Source organism: Suricata suricatta, chromosome 5 (genome assembly GCF_006229205.1).
Source record: "Suricata suricatta isolate VVHF042 chromosome 5, meerkat_22Aug2017_6uvM2_HiC, whole genome shotgun sequence".
NCBI lineage: Eukaryota > Metazoa > Chordata > Mammalia > Carnivora > Herpestidae > Suricata > Suricata suricatta.
Window position 1 is genome coordinate 54,683,875 of NC_043704.1, and position 14,403 is coordinate 54,698,277.

At 36.9% G+C, this 14,403-nt stretch overlaps 1 protein-coding gene and 1 pseudogene across 15 annotated transcripts in view; one reads left to right on the forward strand and one right to left on the reverse strand.

Annotated features, from left to right (window-relative positions):
- BBX (BBX high mobility group box domain containing) overlaps nucleotides 1-14,403 on the forward strand; it is a 275,389-nt gene that overhangs the window by 96,988 nt on the left and 163,998 nt on the right. For all 15 annotated transcript variants that reach the window (XM_029939243.1, XM_029939242.1, XM_029939246.1 and 12 more), the window contains one exon: nucleotides 11,763-11,836. The gene's annotated coding sequence lies outside the window, so the exon portion shown is untranslated. The remainder of the gene's footprint in view (nucleotides 1-11,762; nucleotides 11,837-14,403) is intronic.
- LOC115291141 overlaps nucleotides 1-14,403 on the reverse strand; it is a 147,199-nt pseudogene that overhangs the window by 93,972 nt on the left and 38,824 nt on the right.

Sequence of the window (14,403 nt, forward strand, 5' to 3'; positions counted from 1 at the left end):
GTTATCTTACATGCTTTTAAGTTCTCTGCTCTTAGACTTTTATTGGTTCCAATTGATACTATAAGTTTAGACTATAGGTCTTATTTTTCGGTGACATAAACCAAGATGACAGTGCTCACTTGTAAATCTATGGGTGTACTACTTGTTATTACTCCACATTTAGAGATTTTTTTTAAACAAACTTAATAATGCCTATTAGCCTTGCAAATTATACTCCTCAGTTTATATTGTAAATGTAAATACTCTCAGTCATTCATGTAAGAGCAGGTTTGATGTAGAGGATGGTAGTGTGAAACTTGCTGTGATGGGGTAAAGACGATGGGGGGAAGTAGATTTGTGAAGAAAGTTTGAAGACACCAAACCTCAGCTTTAATGTTGCTTAGGATCAATTCTATAGTACTTTTCTTCTAATTTTATGTCTTCGTGTCACACATAAGGAAACAGTTGTGTGTTTGTTGAGACTCTTGGCTGAGTAGTTGAACGTTTATAGGACAGAAACTATGGGTTTTTTTCTTTGAACCTTACAGTGAAATTTAGATGGTTACAGCTGCTTTGTAGTCTTACTGAAACAAAAGTCATATGGATATTGTCAGATTTATATTATTAGCTCTATCATTTCCATCTCTCCTCCTGCTCTAATTCCTATCATCCTCTCTACTAAGAGTTAGGGGACCCCAGTTCAAGGTGGTGGTGATGGTGAGGTAGGCAGAGAGTTGAATCTTCAACTCCATTTTGCTCTGGAGAAAGAAATATAACTCAGAAAATAAGTACAGTTGTTATTTAAGTTCTCATATTAGAACTTTAAAATTTCCCTTTTAATGGCATCTATCCTCTCCTCTACCTTTGTTTATGTAATGTACCATTCTTTGTGTAAAATAACCACACATTCAAAACAGGAAGCACATTAAAATGATACCTTTGGAGGGAGGAAGGGCAATGGAAGTGGAGTATGGGATAAAAGGAATTTAATTAGTTAATTAAAATTACCTTGTTAGCAACAATATTGAACTGTGTTGCAGATTTTGCTATAAACAAATAGACTTGGTTTCTAATCTATTCATGTCACTATCTTAAGACTATATCTTAAAGATTTCTTAAAATTCCTTATACTAAACTATTGATACCTACTAGGTTCCTTGAAGACTATGAACTACCTGCCAAAATCAGAATCCATAATTTATTACTAGTCCTCCTGTTACTGTTCACCCCCAAAGTAGAATGTTTGATGCTGAATTTTAACTGTGTTGTTGAAGCAAGTTTTAACATTTCTAAAAAAATGTAAAAGTATTGTTAGAATAGCTGCTGTTTAGAAGTATATCCTACGTCTGAATTTGCATTTTAATGATATTGCTTTCTTTCTATCAAGATTATCTTATCTCCAAAGTAAGTAACAAGTATGTGTGTTGTCACTTTAACATTTTTTTTTTAGTGTTTATTTTTGAGTCAGAGAGAGAGAGCAAGAACTGGGGAGGGGCAGAGAGAAAGGGAGACACAGAATCTGAAACAGGCTCCTGGCTCTAGTTGTCTGCACAGAACCTCATGCGGGGCTTGAACCCATGAACTGTGAGACCAAAGTTGGTGGCCTAACCAACCGAGCCACCCAGGCACCCATGTTGTTGCTTTTAAATTGTAGCAAGCACTCACTGGAATCTGAGTAACCATAGAACTCAGCACTTTGAAGTTGAGGTTTTTGGTTGTATGTGTATGTCATAGATGAACACATCACATATATGATGTTCAACTTTTTCCTTGTTTTTTTTAAATTTTTTAAGTTTATTTTGTTATTTTGGGGGGGAGAAGGAATGCCAAACAGACTGCACTGTCAGCATGTAGCCCCGTGTGGGCTCCAACCTACAAACTGTGAGATCATGAACTGAAATGAAAGCAAGTCACATGCTTAACTGACTGAGCCACCCGGACGCCCCCCCATTATGTTCAATTTCTGTGAAAGAGGCCTGGGTCAATAAGCCGATATGAGAGATTTTGTGAAGAAAATAATTTCCAATATATTTTACCCAAATCTTTAGTTCTTAATTGGCTATGACTATAAATGTAAGTCAAGTTACAAAGAAGATTCCCTTTAAAGCATTATATTCACAACTGTTTTGGTATCATATTTTAATCCTTCAAAAATTGGTTACTTTTTTCCCCCAGAAATAATGTATAGTAACTATGACAAGGCAAAACACTGTATTCCCAATGATTCCATGTTATGTTCCCCCCCCCTCCTAAATCTGAAAAAGTATATCTTCAGGCATGGAAAATAAATTGTGTGCCACTATCTACTTAAGTATAAAGCACACTTAACAAATTTCAGTACATTAGAAATGTCCTTAGAGTTGGTTTTAGATGTCAGATTAACATTAGCCAAGTTTTCAGTGTTTTTGTTGAAACCTGAAGCTTGTCTTTATAGGAAATAGAAATTGAAAGAGAAATTGGGGTTGCAGGAGTGCAGATTGAACATTTAAACATCTTGATCTATTGAAAGGCGTAATGTGCCAAAAAATTGGAATTAATTTGTTGAAATTAGAATTTGAACTAAAATAAAATAAATCCATGCTCCTTTTCATTTCTTTTCAGGAGGTAAGTATGTGGTATAATACTTTTATGTTCTTTTTCTCTTATTGCAACAAAAGTGTGAACCATTATACTTTCTTTTCTCCTTTCACCTCAGGTGCTAGTAATAATAGAGTGTACCACATCTGTTATTTTGTGTGTTGTACCCTGATGCCAGTTTCATACCCAGTTCTCACCTGACCATAATGCCCAGGAAGATGGAATAAGCTGATTAGTGAGCCTGGGTAATACTTCTGTTCCTGAGGCTTAGGTAGAATTAGATCAGTCCCACACAAGGTGCATGGTCTGTGAGCAAGGAGGAGATTTTCCCAAAGATCAGAGTGCTTTTACCAGAAAATGGGAGATACATGTATACTGACTAGGCAGGCAAAAATGTTTGTATCTGTTAAATTTACTTAAGAAAAGCCAGGATAGAAAAATGCCTTTTGGGACAGATTATTTTCCTATTTAAAAAATGCTCTACAATGAATTTCCTTTTTAGTTTGAAAGATTACAAGATCTGATTTTGTTAATTATAAAAAAGATAAAATTTCAAAATATTTACTAGCACTTTGGTAAACCATAGCTATTACAGATGTCTCTTGGGCTGCTTCAGGATACGCCTTTCACTATTCACTTTTTTTTTAAATTTTTTTTATGTCTTTTATTTATTATTTTGGAGAGACAGAGAGAGACAGTGGGAGCAGGGGAAGGTCAGAGAGAGAGGGAGACACAGAATCCGAAGCAGGCTCCAGGCTCTGAGCTGTCAGCCCAGAGCCTGACATGGGGCTCGAACCCACAAACTGTGAGATCATGACCTGAGCTGAAGCCGGCCGCTTAACCAACTGAGCCACCCAGGCGCCCCTCACTATTCACTTTCTATTCCCTGTAATTGGTGGCCCCTGGGGCTGTAGAACACTGACCTCTGAAGGGTTGCTATACGGGAATTAGTAACAGAAGGTGGCTTTGTGTCTACCAAAGGGAATACTTGGAGACTATTTTCTTTGCTTTTTTAAATTGGTTTAATTTGAACCAAATATTACATATTACTATTTTATTATTTTATTTAAGATTTTATTTTTAAGTAATCTCTACACCCATCATGGAGCTTGAACTCACAGCCGCTAGATCAAGAGTCACATATTCCTCCGACTCCTTTATGACTTTAAACACTGACTGCTGTAGGAGCAGTAGCAACTAATGCCGAGGCATTTATCACAGATTAGTGACGAGTGGAGTGTTTGTACTGTACCGAGGTTGTTGTCGAGCATGTGCCTAGTTTGATGGAGGACATAGTTGGCACTCCGTGTTTCTTGTGGGAATGAGCATATTTAAAGGAGAATTGCTGTTTATACATCCTCAACTGTCATTGTCTTGGCATTTTTAGTCCATATTTAATTTTCATATAGTTAGAACAAAGTACACTGAAATTCACTTTTTTTAAAGTTTGATAAACTCTGCTTGTTTAGGGCAGGTTTAGGTTCACAGCAAAGCTGAGTGGAAAGTACAGAGTTCCCATAGACTCCCTTCCTCCATGCATGTAAACCAACTATAACATTTTACGCCAAGGTATTTTATAAAAATATTTAAAAACACAAATAAATATTTTGCACGATCATTTCTGCAACTAAAAAAATGTCATTCTCTGTCTTCAAACTTGGAAGGGTAAAGGGTTCTAGAGCCAAGAAACAGTCTCTGACCCTCTGTCCTTGAGAGTGAGAAGTTAGGCCATATTTTAAGATTGTTTTCTAGCTGAGTGTTGCTTCTCTGAAGACTACAGAGAGCATAAGAATCTAATGTAACCTGATCCTGAGCACTCTGTTGTCCTATGAATGGCAAACTGGGGCTCTGGGTTCTGGCCTAGCTCTGACGCTAGCTTGCCGAGATAGGGGTTGAAAGCTGGAGACTCCAGTTCTCATCTGCCTCCACAATTCTGTGATTCCATGATTTATCACAGGCTCTAGTGGGGAGGTCGTCACATCCTGCAGGTTAGTAGTGTGGAGTCATGGGAAAGGCACTGTGGAGACCTGAGGTATTTTGGTCACAAACCAGCTGCCTGCCTTTTGTCCCATCACTTCACCTTTTTGGGTTTGCAATAGTTTCAGCCCCGGAAATGTGCTTGGACTTCTGCATCCCTCTAGGAAAAGTTTCTTGGATGCTTCTGGTAACACAGTAACCACTGTGTGGTATTGTTTATCCCAGGAACAACTATTCTGTGAGTAAATAACTTCCAAATGGAGTGTATTGACACAGACTGGATCACTCTTGAGCAGATTCTTAATGTCTTCATATCAGGAATATTCTTGCAATTAGCATATTGGATGAGAGTCTTTCTGCAGCTAAGCTTTTGCTAGATATATATTAGATACTTGAAAAGGACAGGGATTATTTCCTGAAGAGTAGTTTTTCTTAAACAAAATCACACTGTAAAGTATCAATAGAATATGTACCTTTTCATAACATCACACAATTTTAAATTATATTTTAATGATTTCTTTAAATTGTGCTATTTAATTAGTTAATTAAGGGAAAAAAGGGAAAGGCTAGTGCCCTTTACTTCTCAGAACAGAATATTTTCCATTTAAATTTATGTAAATTGCAAATGACTGACTTCCTAAAACTGAATGACCTGGGACTAAGTTGTTTAAGTAAATGTGATTTACTGTATATTGTGAATTACTGCTGAAGTGAAAGCAGGTTTAAGGAAACCCTTTCTTACTTCAGAAGACAAGGTGGTTCTCAGGTTTCTCCAGTGGGTTTTATTCACAGGACGCCTCCCTAAAGGTTCAGGCTAATTTCTGAAGTGTGCGGGACAGGATTTATTCCGCCTAACCCACGTAAAGTATGGCAAGTGATCCCACAGGGCTGAGATTATCCTAACCTTGTATTTCACAGCTCAGTGCTCACTGACTTGATAGAGCTAATGAATCTTTCCAAAGTACCTGGGGGTTCCCTGTTGGTATTCCTGATGTAGCTGCTAAGCGAGCATGTTTTTATACTCTTCCTGGAAGTGAAACTCTTTCTGCCTTAAATGTGCAATTTCCCCTGCCTGAGAAGGTCAAAGGCACATTTATGTAGTTCACAGGAGTGTAAAAGAGGCATTCACTGCTTCCCTGCCAAGCCATCTGACGGGACTAATGCCTACTCATTTTCCACCTCTACTTATGGAAACTGCAGACATTCATGCTTCCACCATGGTCCCTGAAACAACATTCTTATGGCAAATGAGCATTATAATGAAATATCCATATTATCAAATCAGCTAATGTACCTCGAAATTGTTAGGAGTAAAAAGTGGCTGCTCACACTGTCAGAGTTAAACGTATGTTAAAACCACCTAAATTAAAACAGAATCTACAGTGAAATCCCACTGGAAAAACTAACAATTTACTTAGCATCCAAATGCTGAGAATATTCAAGGCAACTTTCAGCATGTTCACAAGTAACTTTATTAAATCTTTTTTCATCATTTAATTTTAACTCTAGTGAGATTACAAACGTTTATTGAGCATTTACTGTATGCCAAGCCCTTCATATTTGTAGCATCTAATAATTTAAGGCACCCTTAAAGGTGGTGGGATTGCTCTCTCCATTTTGCAGGTGGGGAATGGAGGCTCAGGGAGTCTCAGGAACTGGCCCACAACTGCAGGGTGGTAAATGGTAGATGGAGGGTTTGGCCCTAACTAAGGTCCGTGCGCTTTGCAGAACACCGTGCTGCTTACTGTACTCTATTCTTTGAGACGATGGACAGAAAAAAAAGAAAGCAAGTTGCGTTGCTTTCTCATTTGCCCACAGCCCATGTTCTACCCCTCTCCCTTCCAGCATGCTTTCTCCCAGTGTGAACTGTGGCCCGTCCTGTGCCTGTAACACTGCCCTCTCCTCTCACCCTGTAGCCCAGATCGCCACGCTTCAGCGTCAGCTGCCAGCTTTATTCACTTCCTGCATAAAGATTCCTTTGTGCATCCTAACTGGTTTGAATTCTTTGTTTACCTTTTTGACATGCATTTTTTTTTACTACTGTTATTTAACTTGTGTGTGTGTACCTGAAAGAGGGGGGGGGGGAAGGAGAGAGAGAGAGAGAGAGAGAGGGTAAGTGTGATTACCCCACTAGATCATCAGCTTCTTAAAACCAGCAACTCCCACAATACTGTTTGCAGTGTTAATACATGGTAAGTCATTAATATTTTCTCAAACTGTAGAAGGTTTTATCATTTGTATCTCTGTGCTGATGGCATATAGATAGGTAATAGGTAGTTTTTAAAGCATAATTTTATAATTGGTTAGTATTGAATACTGAAAAGGAGATGATTTTCAAACCTTTCTCATCTTTTTTTTTAAGTTTCTTTATTTTGAGAGAGAGAGAGAGCACGTGCAAGTAGGAGAGGGGCAGAGAGAGGGAGAGAGAGAATCCCAAGCAGGCTCTGTATTATCAGTGCAGAACCCAACACGAGGTTCGATTTCACAAACCGTGAGATCATAACCTGAGCTGGAATCAAGAGTGACTGAGGCACTCAGGCATCCTCCAAATCTTTCATTTTGCTATCATAAGAGGTCCATGTCAAAGAATGTTTGCTACAATTTTTTGTCTCTGACTGCTAGTGTTTTCTAACAGCTTACTGGGAAGTCCAAACAGATGGACTAAGATATCTAGAGAACTCTTGGTTTGCCTGTATTACTGTATTTAAAGTTTCTTACCCTACAGGCCCTGGGTCATGAGGAAATGCAAGGGCCTGTATGGGAAGATGACAGAGAGGTACTTCAAATTTGCATTTTCTTTTAAGAGAGTTCCATTTTCAGTATAGCTGACACTTGTAATCTCTGTTAAAGATTGGTGCCTGGCCAAAAATTACTGTGAAATAGCTGTGGTTTAAGCTTCAAGTATAAAGATTTTAACAAAAGTGTTGGCAATATATTGTATGAATAAAGACAGCACTTGTTAAAAAGCATACATATGTGTGTAGTGTAGATTTGTGTGTATGTGTATATAAGTAAGTATATATCTCTGCAGTTATCTTTGTCTATATTAAGACATTTTATTTCAGGAGGTGATTTAACTGGAGGTCAGACTATCAGCTTATTATTTCTAGGAAAAGCATCCTTTGGCCTACATGTGGACCACAGTGACCTGAAGCATGGAATTCATTGGCCAAAATAACAAAACAACTAAAATGCATTTTCAGTACTGTACTATTGAGTAATGTGTGTGATGCCACTCTTGAGGAGATAGGATGGAAGACCTTAGGCACACACAGGACAGGGAAGGCTTTTGTTAAATCAGTGAGAATCTTTTATTTATTTATTTTAAAATTTATCTATTTTATTTTATCAATTTTGACAGAGAAACAGAGCACCAGTGGGGAAGGGACAGAGATAGAGGGAGACATGGAATCTGAAACAGGCTCCAGGCTTTGTACAGCACAGAGCCCAATGTGGGGCTCGAACCCACAAACCAGGAAATCATGACCTGAGCAGAAGTCAGATGCTTAACCATCTGAACCACCAGAGTGTCCCAGAGTGGCCCACCCAGGCCATCCAGCCCCACAAATATGATATATTACACATAGAGCTTGGTGTTTGTATTTAAGTTTTATTTGTAAGCATGCAGTGTATAAAAGAATTAAGGAAAATGTAAGAATTGTACTAATGTAAAGAAGTAGGTTTAAGATAGGAAAAAAATTTTTTAAGAAAACCTGCCTCATAAAGTATGGGGAGTGGAATACATGTTGCTGGGGAATTGGAGGAAAGCAATGAACGATTTAGCAAAAGAGTGAGTATTAAGATTGTTATTTGTGACTTGGACTTGTTTTGGCTTTCAGAGGTCATGCTGACTCTTAGATTAGAAATGCAGTCTCTTTCAAAGCACAAACACTGAAAATAATAATTTTTAAATGTGCTTTCTTGGGTTCTCCATTTTGTTTTCTTCAGGTGTAAAGCCAAGAGTATTCTATTTTTCAGGAGGATGAGGAAAAATTTATTTCCTTTTCTAGCAGTTTGGCTATTTTTGTTATTGTTTCTGGTACATAAATGGAAAGGCATCTGTACCATGCATTGTATCATGACTAACAATTTTTTTCATTTAAATGTAATTGTTCTTTAGCAAATAATTGCAGTCCAGAATGACTTTTATTGAGCTTGATTGAATTAAGGTTATGTATGAAAATGAGTTAGTTAAAGCTTAATCTATTACCCAGAGAATTGATGAAAACATCAGAAAAGCAGTCATTCATGGGAATTAAATATTCTTCCATGTAAGTGGGCAACATGGTTTCCTGGAGACTCTTCTGAACTGACAGGGTAGTAATGACATCAGGGTGCAAAACACCCAACGTTGGCATAGAAGGGGATTTTACCATGATGTGCCTTTGAATGTTATACTGTACATTAACGCTAATTGGGAATCTGTCTCAATGTATTAAGTGGAACCTCACCTTTTTTTAGTTTAATAAGCTTTTCAAAACATAGCACCCCAAGGGGCAGTGTGTAAGCTGTGCCAGAAAGCCAGTGCTTTGGGATCTTTCAGTGGTTGCTGAGGCCCATTCTTTAAGATAGGTTTTTCAAATGCCAAGTCAGATGCCCAATTTGCAGTAAGAGGTAAATAATAGATATTTAATACCATAGTTCTCCCACCTGCCATGACATTTCTCAGAGGAAATCTTGAGCTGTGCCTGATCATCCTGCTAGGTTTGCATCCTCTGGGGGCAGCAGGGTCATGGGTGGGAAACAGGTCTTGAAAAGGAGAAGGGAACAGATTCTTAACGAGGCAGTGTGACCTAAGGATGAGAGTGAGGGTTGAGAAAAAGCCAAAGTGGGACTCAGAAAACACAGGTATGGGCTGGCTGAGATGAAAACCCACCCTGGCTGTGGTGGAAAGGCACGCTCAAATCCTCAGTTCACAGGGTTGTGTTCACACCTTGGGCATTTCCCCCTGCTCTGCCCTCTCTGTCTTCTGATACCTCACATAGCCACTCATTTCCATCACATCAGAACACTTTAAGAAGTATTTGTTACTTAAAGGCAGAGCAGCTTATGTTGAAACTGCTTTTTTGAAGCTACTTCATGTGGGCATTTGTAAGAACCAGATAAAATCTGAGGTCTCTAAGTTGGCTGTCAGAGAACTCAAAGGGAGTCTGTCTCAGGCAGGGTCTTCAGCCTTGAAATTGACCTCTACTCCTGGCGGATTCCCTGGCTTCTCTCTCCTAGTCAATTAAGTCCAACAAGATTTCTGTCACCCTAAGAGTTTTAAAAACCCCTATTGGCCACAGCAGAGGCAACCTCCTTCCTGTCCCTCCCCACTTATCCAGGGATAGTTGCATCACATTTGACAAGGGTAACTGAAGATTAGGGAGAGTTTATTTTTTGGCTCCTAAAAGAAGTTCTGTGTATGGGATATATTAACATTTTATTTCTCACGTAGCGTGTGCTCACTTCTTAAACCAAAACTATACAAATCTTTAAACCAAAATAAGAATTAAATCCACACTGTTGGACCCTCCTTTCCCAATTTTGGCAGTATAAATTATTTATTTCATTTCTACCAACTTATGTACCTAACAGTTTTTTATAGTTATTTATTCATGATTTTTACCCATTTTTTAAAGTGTTTTTCTTTTCTTTTTTCTTAAACAGTATTTAATGATTCTTTTCTATATTGACTTCTGGATTTACACGAAAAAATTAGGTGATTTAGATATATGACATAATGTATTTTTTAATTTTTTAATGTTTTATATTTATTTTTGAGAAAGAGAGCAAGCATAAATGGGAAAGGGACACAGAGAGACAGAGACCCAGAATCTGTAGCAGGTGATGCAAGGCTTTAACCCACACACCGTGCGATCATGACCCAAGCCGAAGTCAGATGCTTAACTGATCAAGCTACCCAGGCACCCCGAGATAATGTATTTTTTAAAACTGTTTTTAATAACGTTAGCTGTCTATTTTATAATAATTAAACCACTACTTGGATTTTGCAATTGTACACTTCCTTTGTAAACACAGTCATTTAATTTGAAAGTATTCATATGTGTCCTTTGTAGTTTGCTTCAAAGATCTGGATTTGTTGTTTTATCCATACTCTTGTTTTAAAAAATATGGATGAATGAGTAGTAACTTGTATGAAGCCACATGAGACCATTTAATATTTTGTTTGTTGTTTACAGCTATTTTCTTCAGTAGCACTGGGTGATAACTGAATTGTCTAAGTCTAGATAGGATTACTCACATGAATAATTACATATTTTTGATATTTAATGTAAGTGCTTCCATGTCTTAGTGGCTGATTAGGTTAAAAACTTCAGTTATGCCATAAAATGACTAAAAATATTGATAGAGCTGTAAGTCAGTACATGATATCCAGTTTCTAGAGTATGTTATAGCCTGCTGATTGTAAAGAAATATAATCAGCAAAGGGATAGGAAGTTCTCTCTTAGTCGAGTATAAATTTAGTATTACCATTGGAGCATCCTGGCAACTAAACAAATGTATCTCACCTAGAAACTGAAATAACTTAATTCTTAAAAGTGATACAATTTAGGTATATGTCTTTATTTGCAGTATTATTAATGTCAAGCATTCCATTTAGTGTTTGTGGACATCCTTTGGCTGATTTTGATCCTTTTTCCTATATTCACTTCATCACTTTTAGCTAGAAGTAACTTTTTTGGTAACATTTTTTTCTCTGTGGATGTCTCCCCCTACTCCTCACCTTAAAAAAAACAACAACACTGTGTTGCTTCACTAATTATCTTTAGAACATTTAATTAAAAGATACATTATAAGATTATTATCTGAACTTCAGCTTATCTGGTTGGATTGGATCAATCATTTAAAATAACTTGAATTTAGTTAGAATGTCAATTTAATGTCTTTTTTTTTCAGTGGATTTGCTTGTAGTTCTACACTTGATTTTAGTCAAAAAACTGAGAAGTGATTGCCTGTAAACATTTTTTTTATCTATAACTTGAAATCTCAGAATTTCCATTGGATAAGGTTAGTGACTGTCTTTTTATTAAATTGAAATCGACAATAAACACATTAGGTCACTTTTCTTTAAATCGTGTTAGCATAGGAATTTTTAATCATTTGCCTAATTTTGCTTATTTGTTACTCACTTTGGGGAGTATAATTTAGCTAAAGGACAAGAAGTGTCAGTTTTGAAAGTCCTTCACGGTTCACCATTTAACCGCTTTGCTATCGGTCTTTCACAGAATCCCGCTGCATCACAGAAGCTGGAAATTCTGATGTTCCATTCAAATCACAATGGAAAGTCTTGACTTGACCGGTAAGAGCCACATCACAGGTGCACCACACTTAGCTGGAAGCAGTGAAGCCGATGAGAACCTCATGCCGTCTGCGCCCATTTCCACTTTTCCCCATCTGATGCATTCGCCTTCCATAGTGATCAGGGCAGGGTGATACCTGTGTGTGGTGTTTGTCTTTTTTAGTGAATTACTATTTTTTTAAAGTGACATTTTAATCTCCATCATCAAGTAAGTTAAGTTTTTCCTTAAAATCATGAATTTAAAAAAAAAAAACTATTTCAGAATCTCTGTTTCCCCACAGTAATGAGCTGTTGGTGAAATGTCCAGTTTTTTCAAGTCCTGAACATGTAGAGGTTACATACCTAAATAAGGATTAAAATGGGTCTAGTCCCCATAAGTTATTTTTGCTTGCACTGCCTTTGGCTTAATTGAAAAATGGAGTCATATCAAAGCATTATGGAGTGTTTTTTTTTAATCTGTTACAAAATAATAGAGACAGGTGTAGCAGCATTATGAAACTGTTTGAATATGAAAACCACACAGTGAAGAAAAAGTTGAGATTGCAAAATATTTATGTGACAAATTATATCAAACTCTGAAACTCACGAATACTATAACTGTCCTCTTGTACATAAGTTATTTTCAAAGAAGTAGAGTTTTTTTAATGGTTTTTAGATACAGACATAATATTTTAAGATTAATCTTAATAATGGCTACTTAAATGCATAGAGTTGTCTCATTCTGGGAATAGGATGTGTAATTACTGATGTCTGAACACTTTATGGTGAACTGATGCTTTAAAGACAGGAATCTGATGTAAATTAAAATGATCAAATCTAGTAAATATTGTTTAGTTGTAGTTTTTAGGACTTATTTTATGAACTTATTCTTTAATTTTCTTATTGAGAATTAATCTTAAATCTTTTCCTATTTTCAAGTATTTTGATTTGTTAGCTTTTCAAATCTGTCTAGAATATCTGTGGCTACCTTCATGTTTTAGTAAATATATGACTGTATATTGCTTTTAAATATAAGGTCTGTTGTGCATGCAGTAGTAACCTATGTACAACTTAGCTTGAATGTCGATTTACTTGATATTTAAACACCAGCAAAATCTTAAATGGCAGTGAGAAGAGTGGGATTTGGTTATCATTTTTCCTCCTTTCTGTGCTATCCTTGAAGGCATAGTTAAGTTTCAAATACAGATTCTAGATTTAGGACCGTCAGTTAGTGTACAGTTGATTTTGGTATTACTGGGTCAGCAGAATAGACATATGAATATTGATAGTGAAATTTTAAATATGTTATTCCCAATTATTAATCCTAAAGGGAATTGAATATAGTAAGCTTTAAAGAAAATTAAATTTGTGGCAGTATTCTGAATTCACTAAATATGAATACTTATATAGAAAGTAAAGCTGGAAACTTACCTGATCTGTTCAGGAAACTGAATTGTTCATCAGCATTAGTATGACGGTCTTGACTTAAGTAGCCATCTGATCTGTGATTTCTGAATGTTAATCAGATTATTTTAATAAAATGTTTTTATTGACTATAAGAAACTGACATAAATTCAAATTGCTGTTAAAATTTAAGAAGCTTAATTGAAGATGACTGACACTATATACTTCTAGCTTACATTTACGATCTTCTTAAATACAATATTAACTAAGAAACCAAAAAGATGCTGTGTGAATCCAGGAGTAATTTAGGCAGCAAATCCTGGAAGATGTTACATGGCAAAAGGATGCTAGAGTCCAGTAAATCTAGGAAACATGATGTATCATTCAGTTTAGGCAAAGTTATATTTCATTATCCAAAGAGTTCCCAAATCTCAGTGGTTCATAGCAGTAAAAATTTATTTCTCAGTCTTCATGTTCTTGATAAATCAACCACTGTCCTCAGTGCCTTCTTTGTTTCTGGACCAAAGCAATGTTTCTGGGATACAGAACTAACTTTCTTTCCTTCCTTCCTTCTTTCCTTCCTTCCTCCCTCCCTCCCTTCCTTCCTTCCTTTCTTCCTTCCATTTATTTTGAGAGAGAGAGTGCATGAACAGGGAACCCAAGCAGGTTCTGTCCTGTCAGTGTGGAGCCCAAGGTGGGGCTCAGATTCATGAACTGCAAGATCATGACCTGAGCCAAAATCAAGAGTCAGACGCGTAGCTGACAGAGCCACCCAGGTGCCCCTTGGATGCATAACTCTTAAAGTGAAAGGGAAAAAAAAGGAATGATAGTGGAAACGAGACACTTAAAACTGTTGGAATTGGCACATGTCACTACCTTTCTCCTCAGGAGCCAAAACATGTCCCATGGTCAAACCTTATGTTCTCAGATGGGAGTGGCCTTTTAAGAGGGAATAGAGCAAGAAATGGTTGATTGGGATGCACAGTGCATATTTTACCTTTAATATCTGAATCTGTGACTGTTTTGGAGAGACAGAGTGCGTATAGTATTTAAAGTTTTCAAAAGTCCATTCATTCTTTACAGTGACTCTCTTTAACATGTATAATTATTTGACCACAAATCCCTTCATGTCTGTTAATCTAGAACACAGTGAACTATGGTACCTTATCTGTGACAAGTTTTAC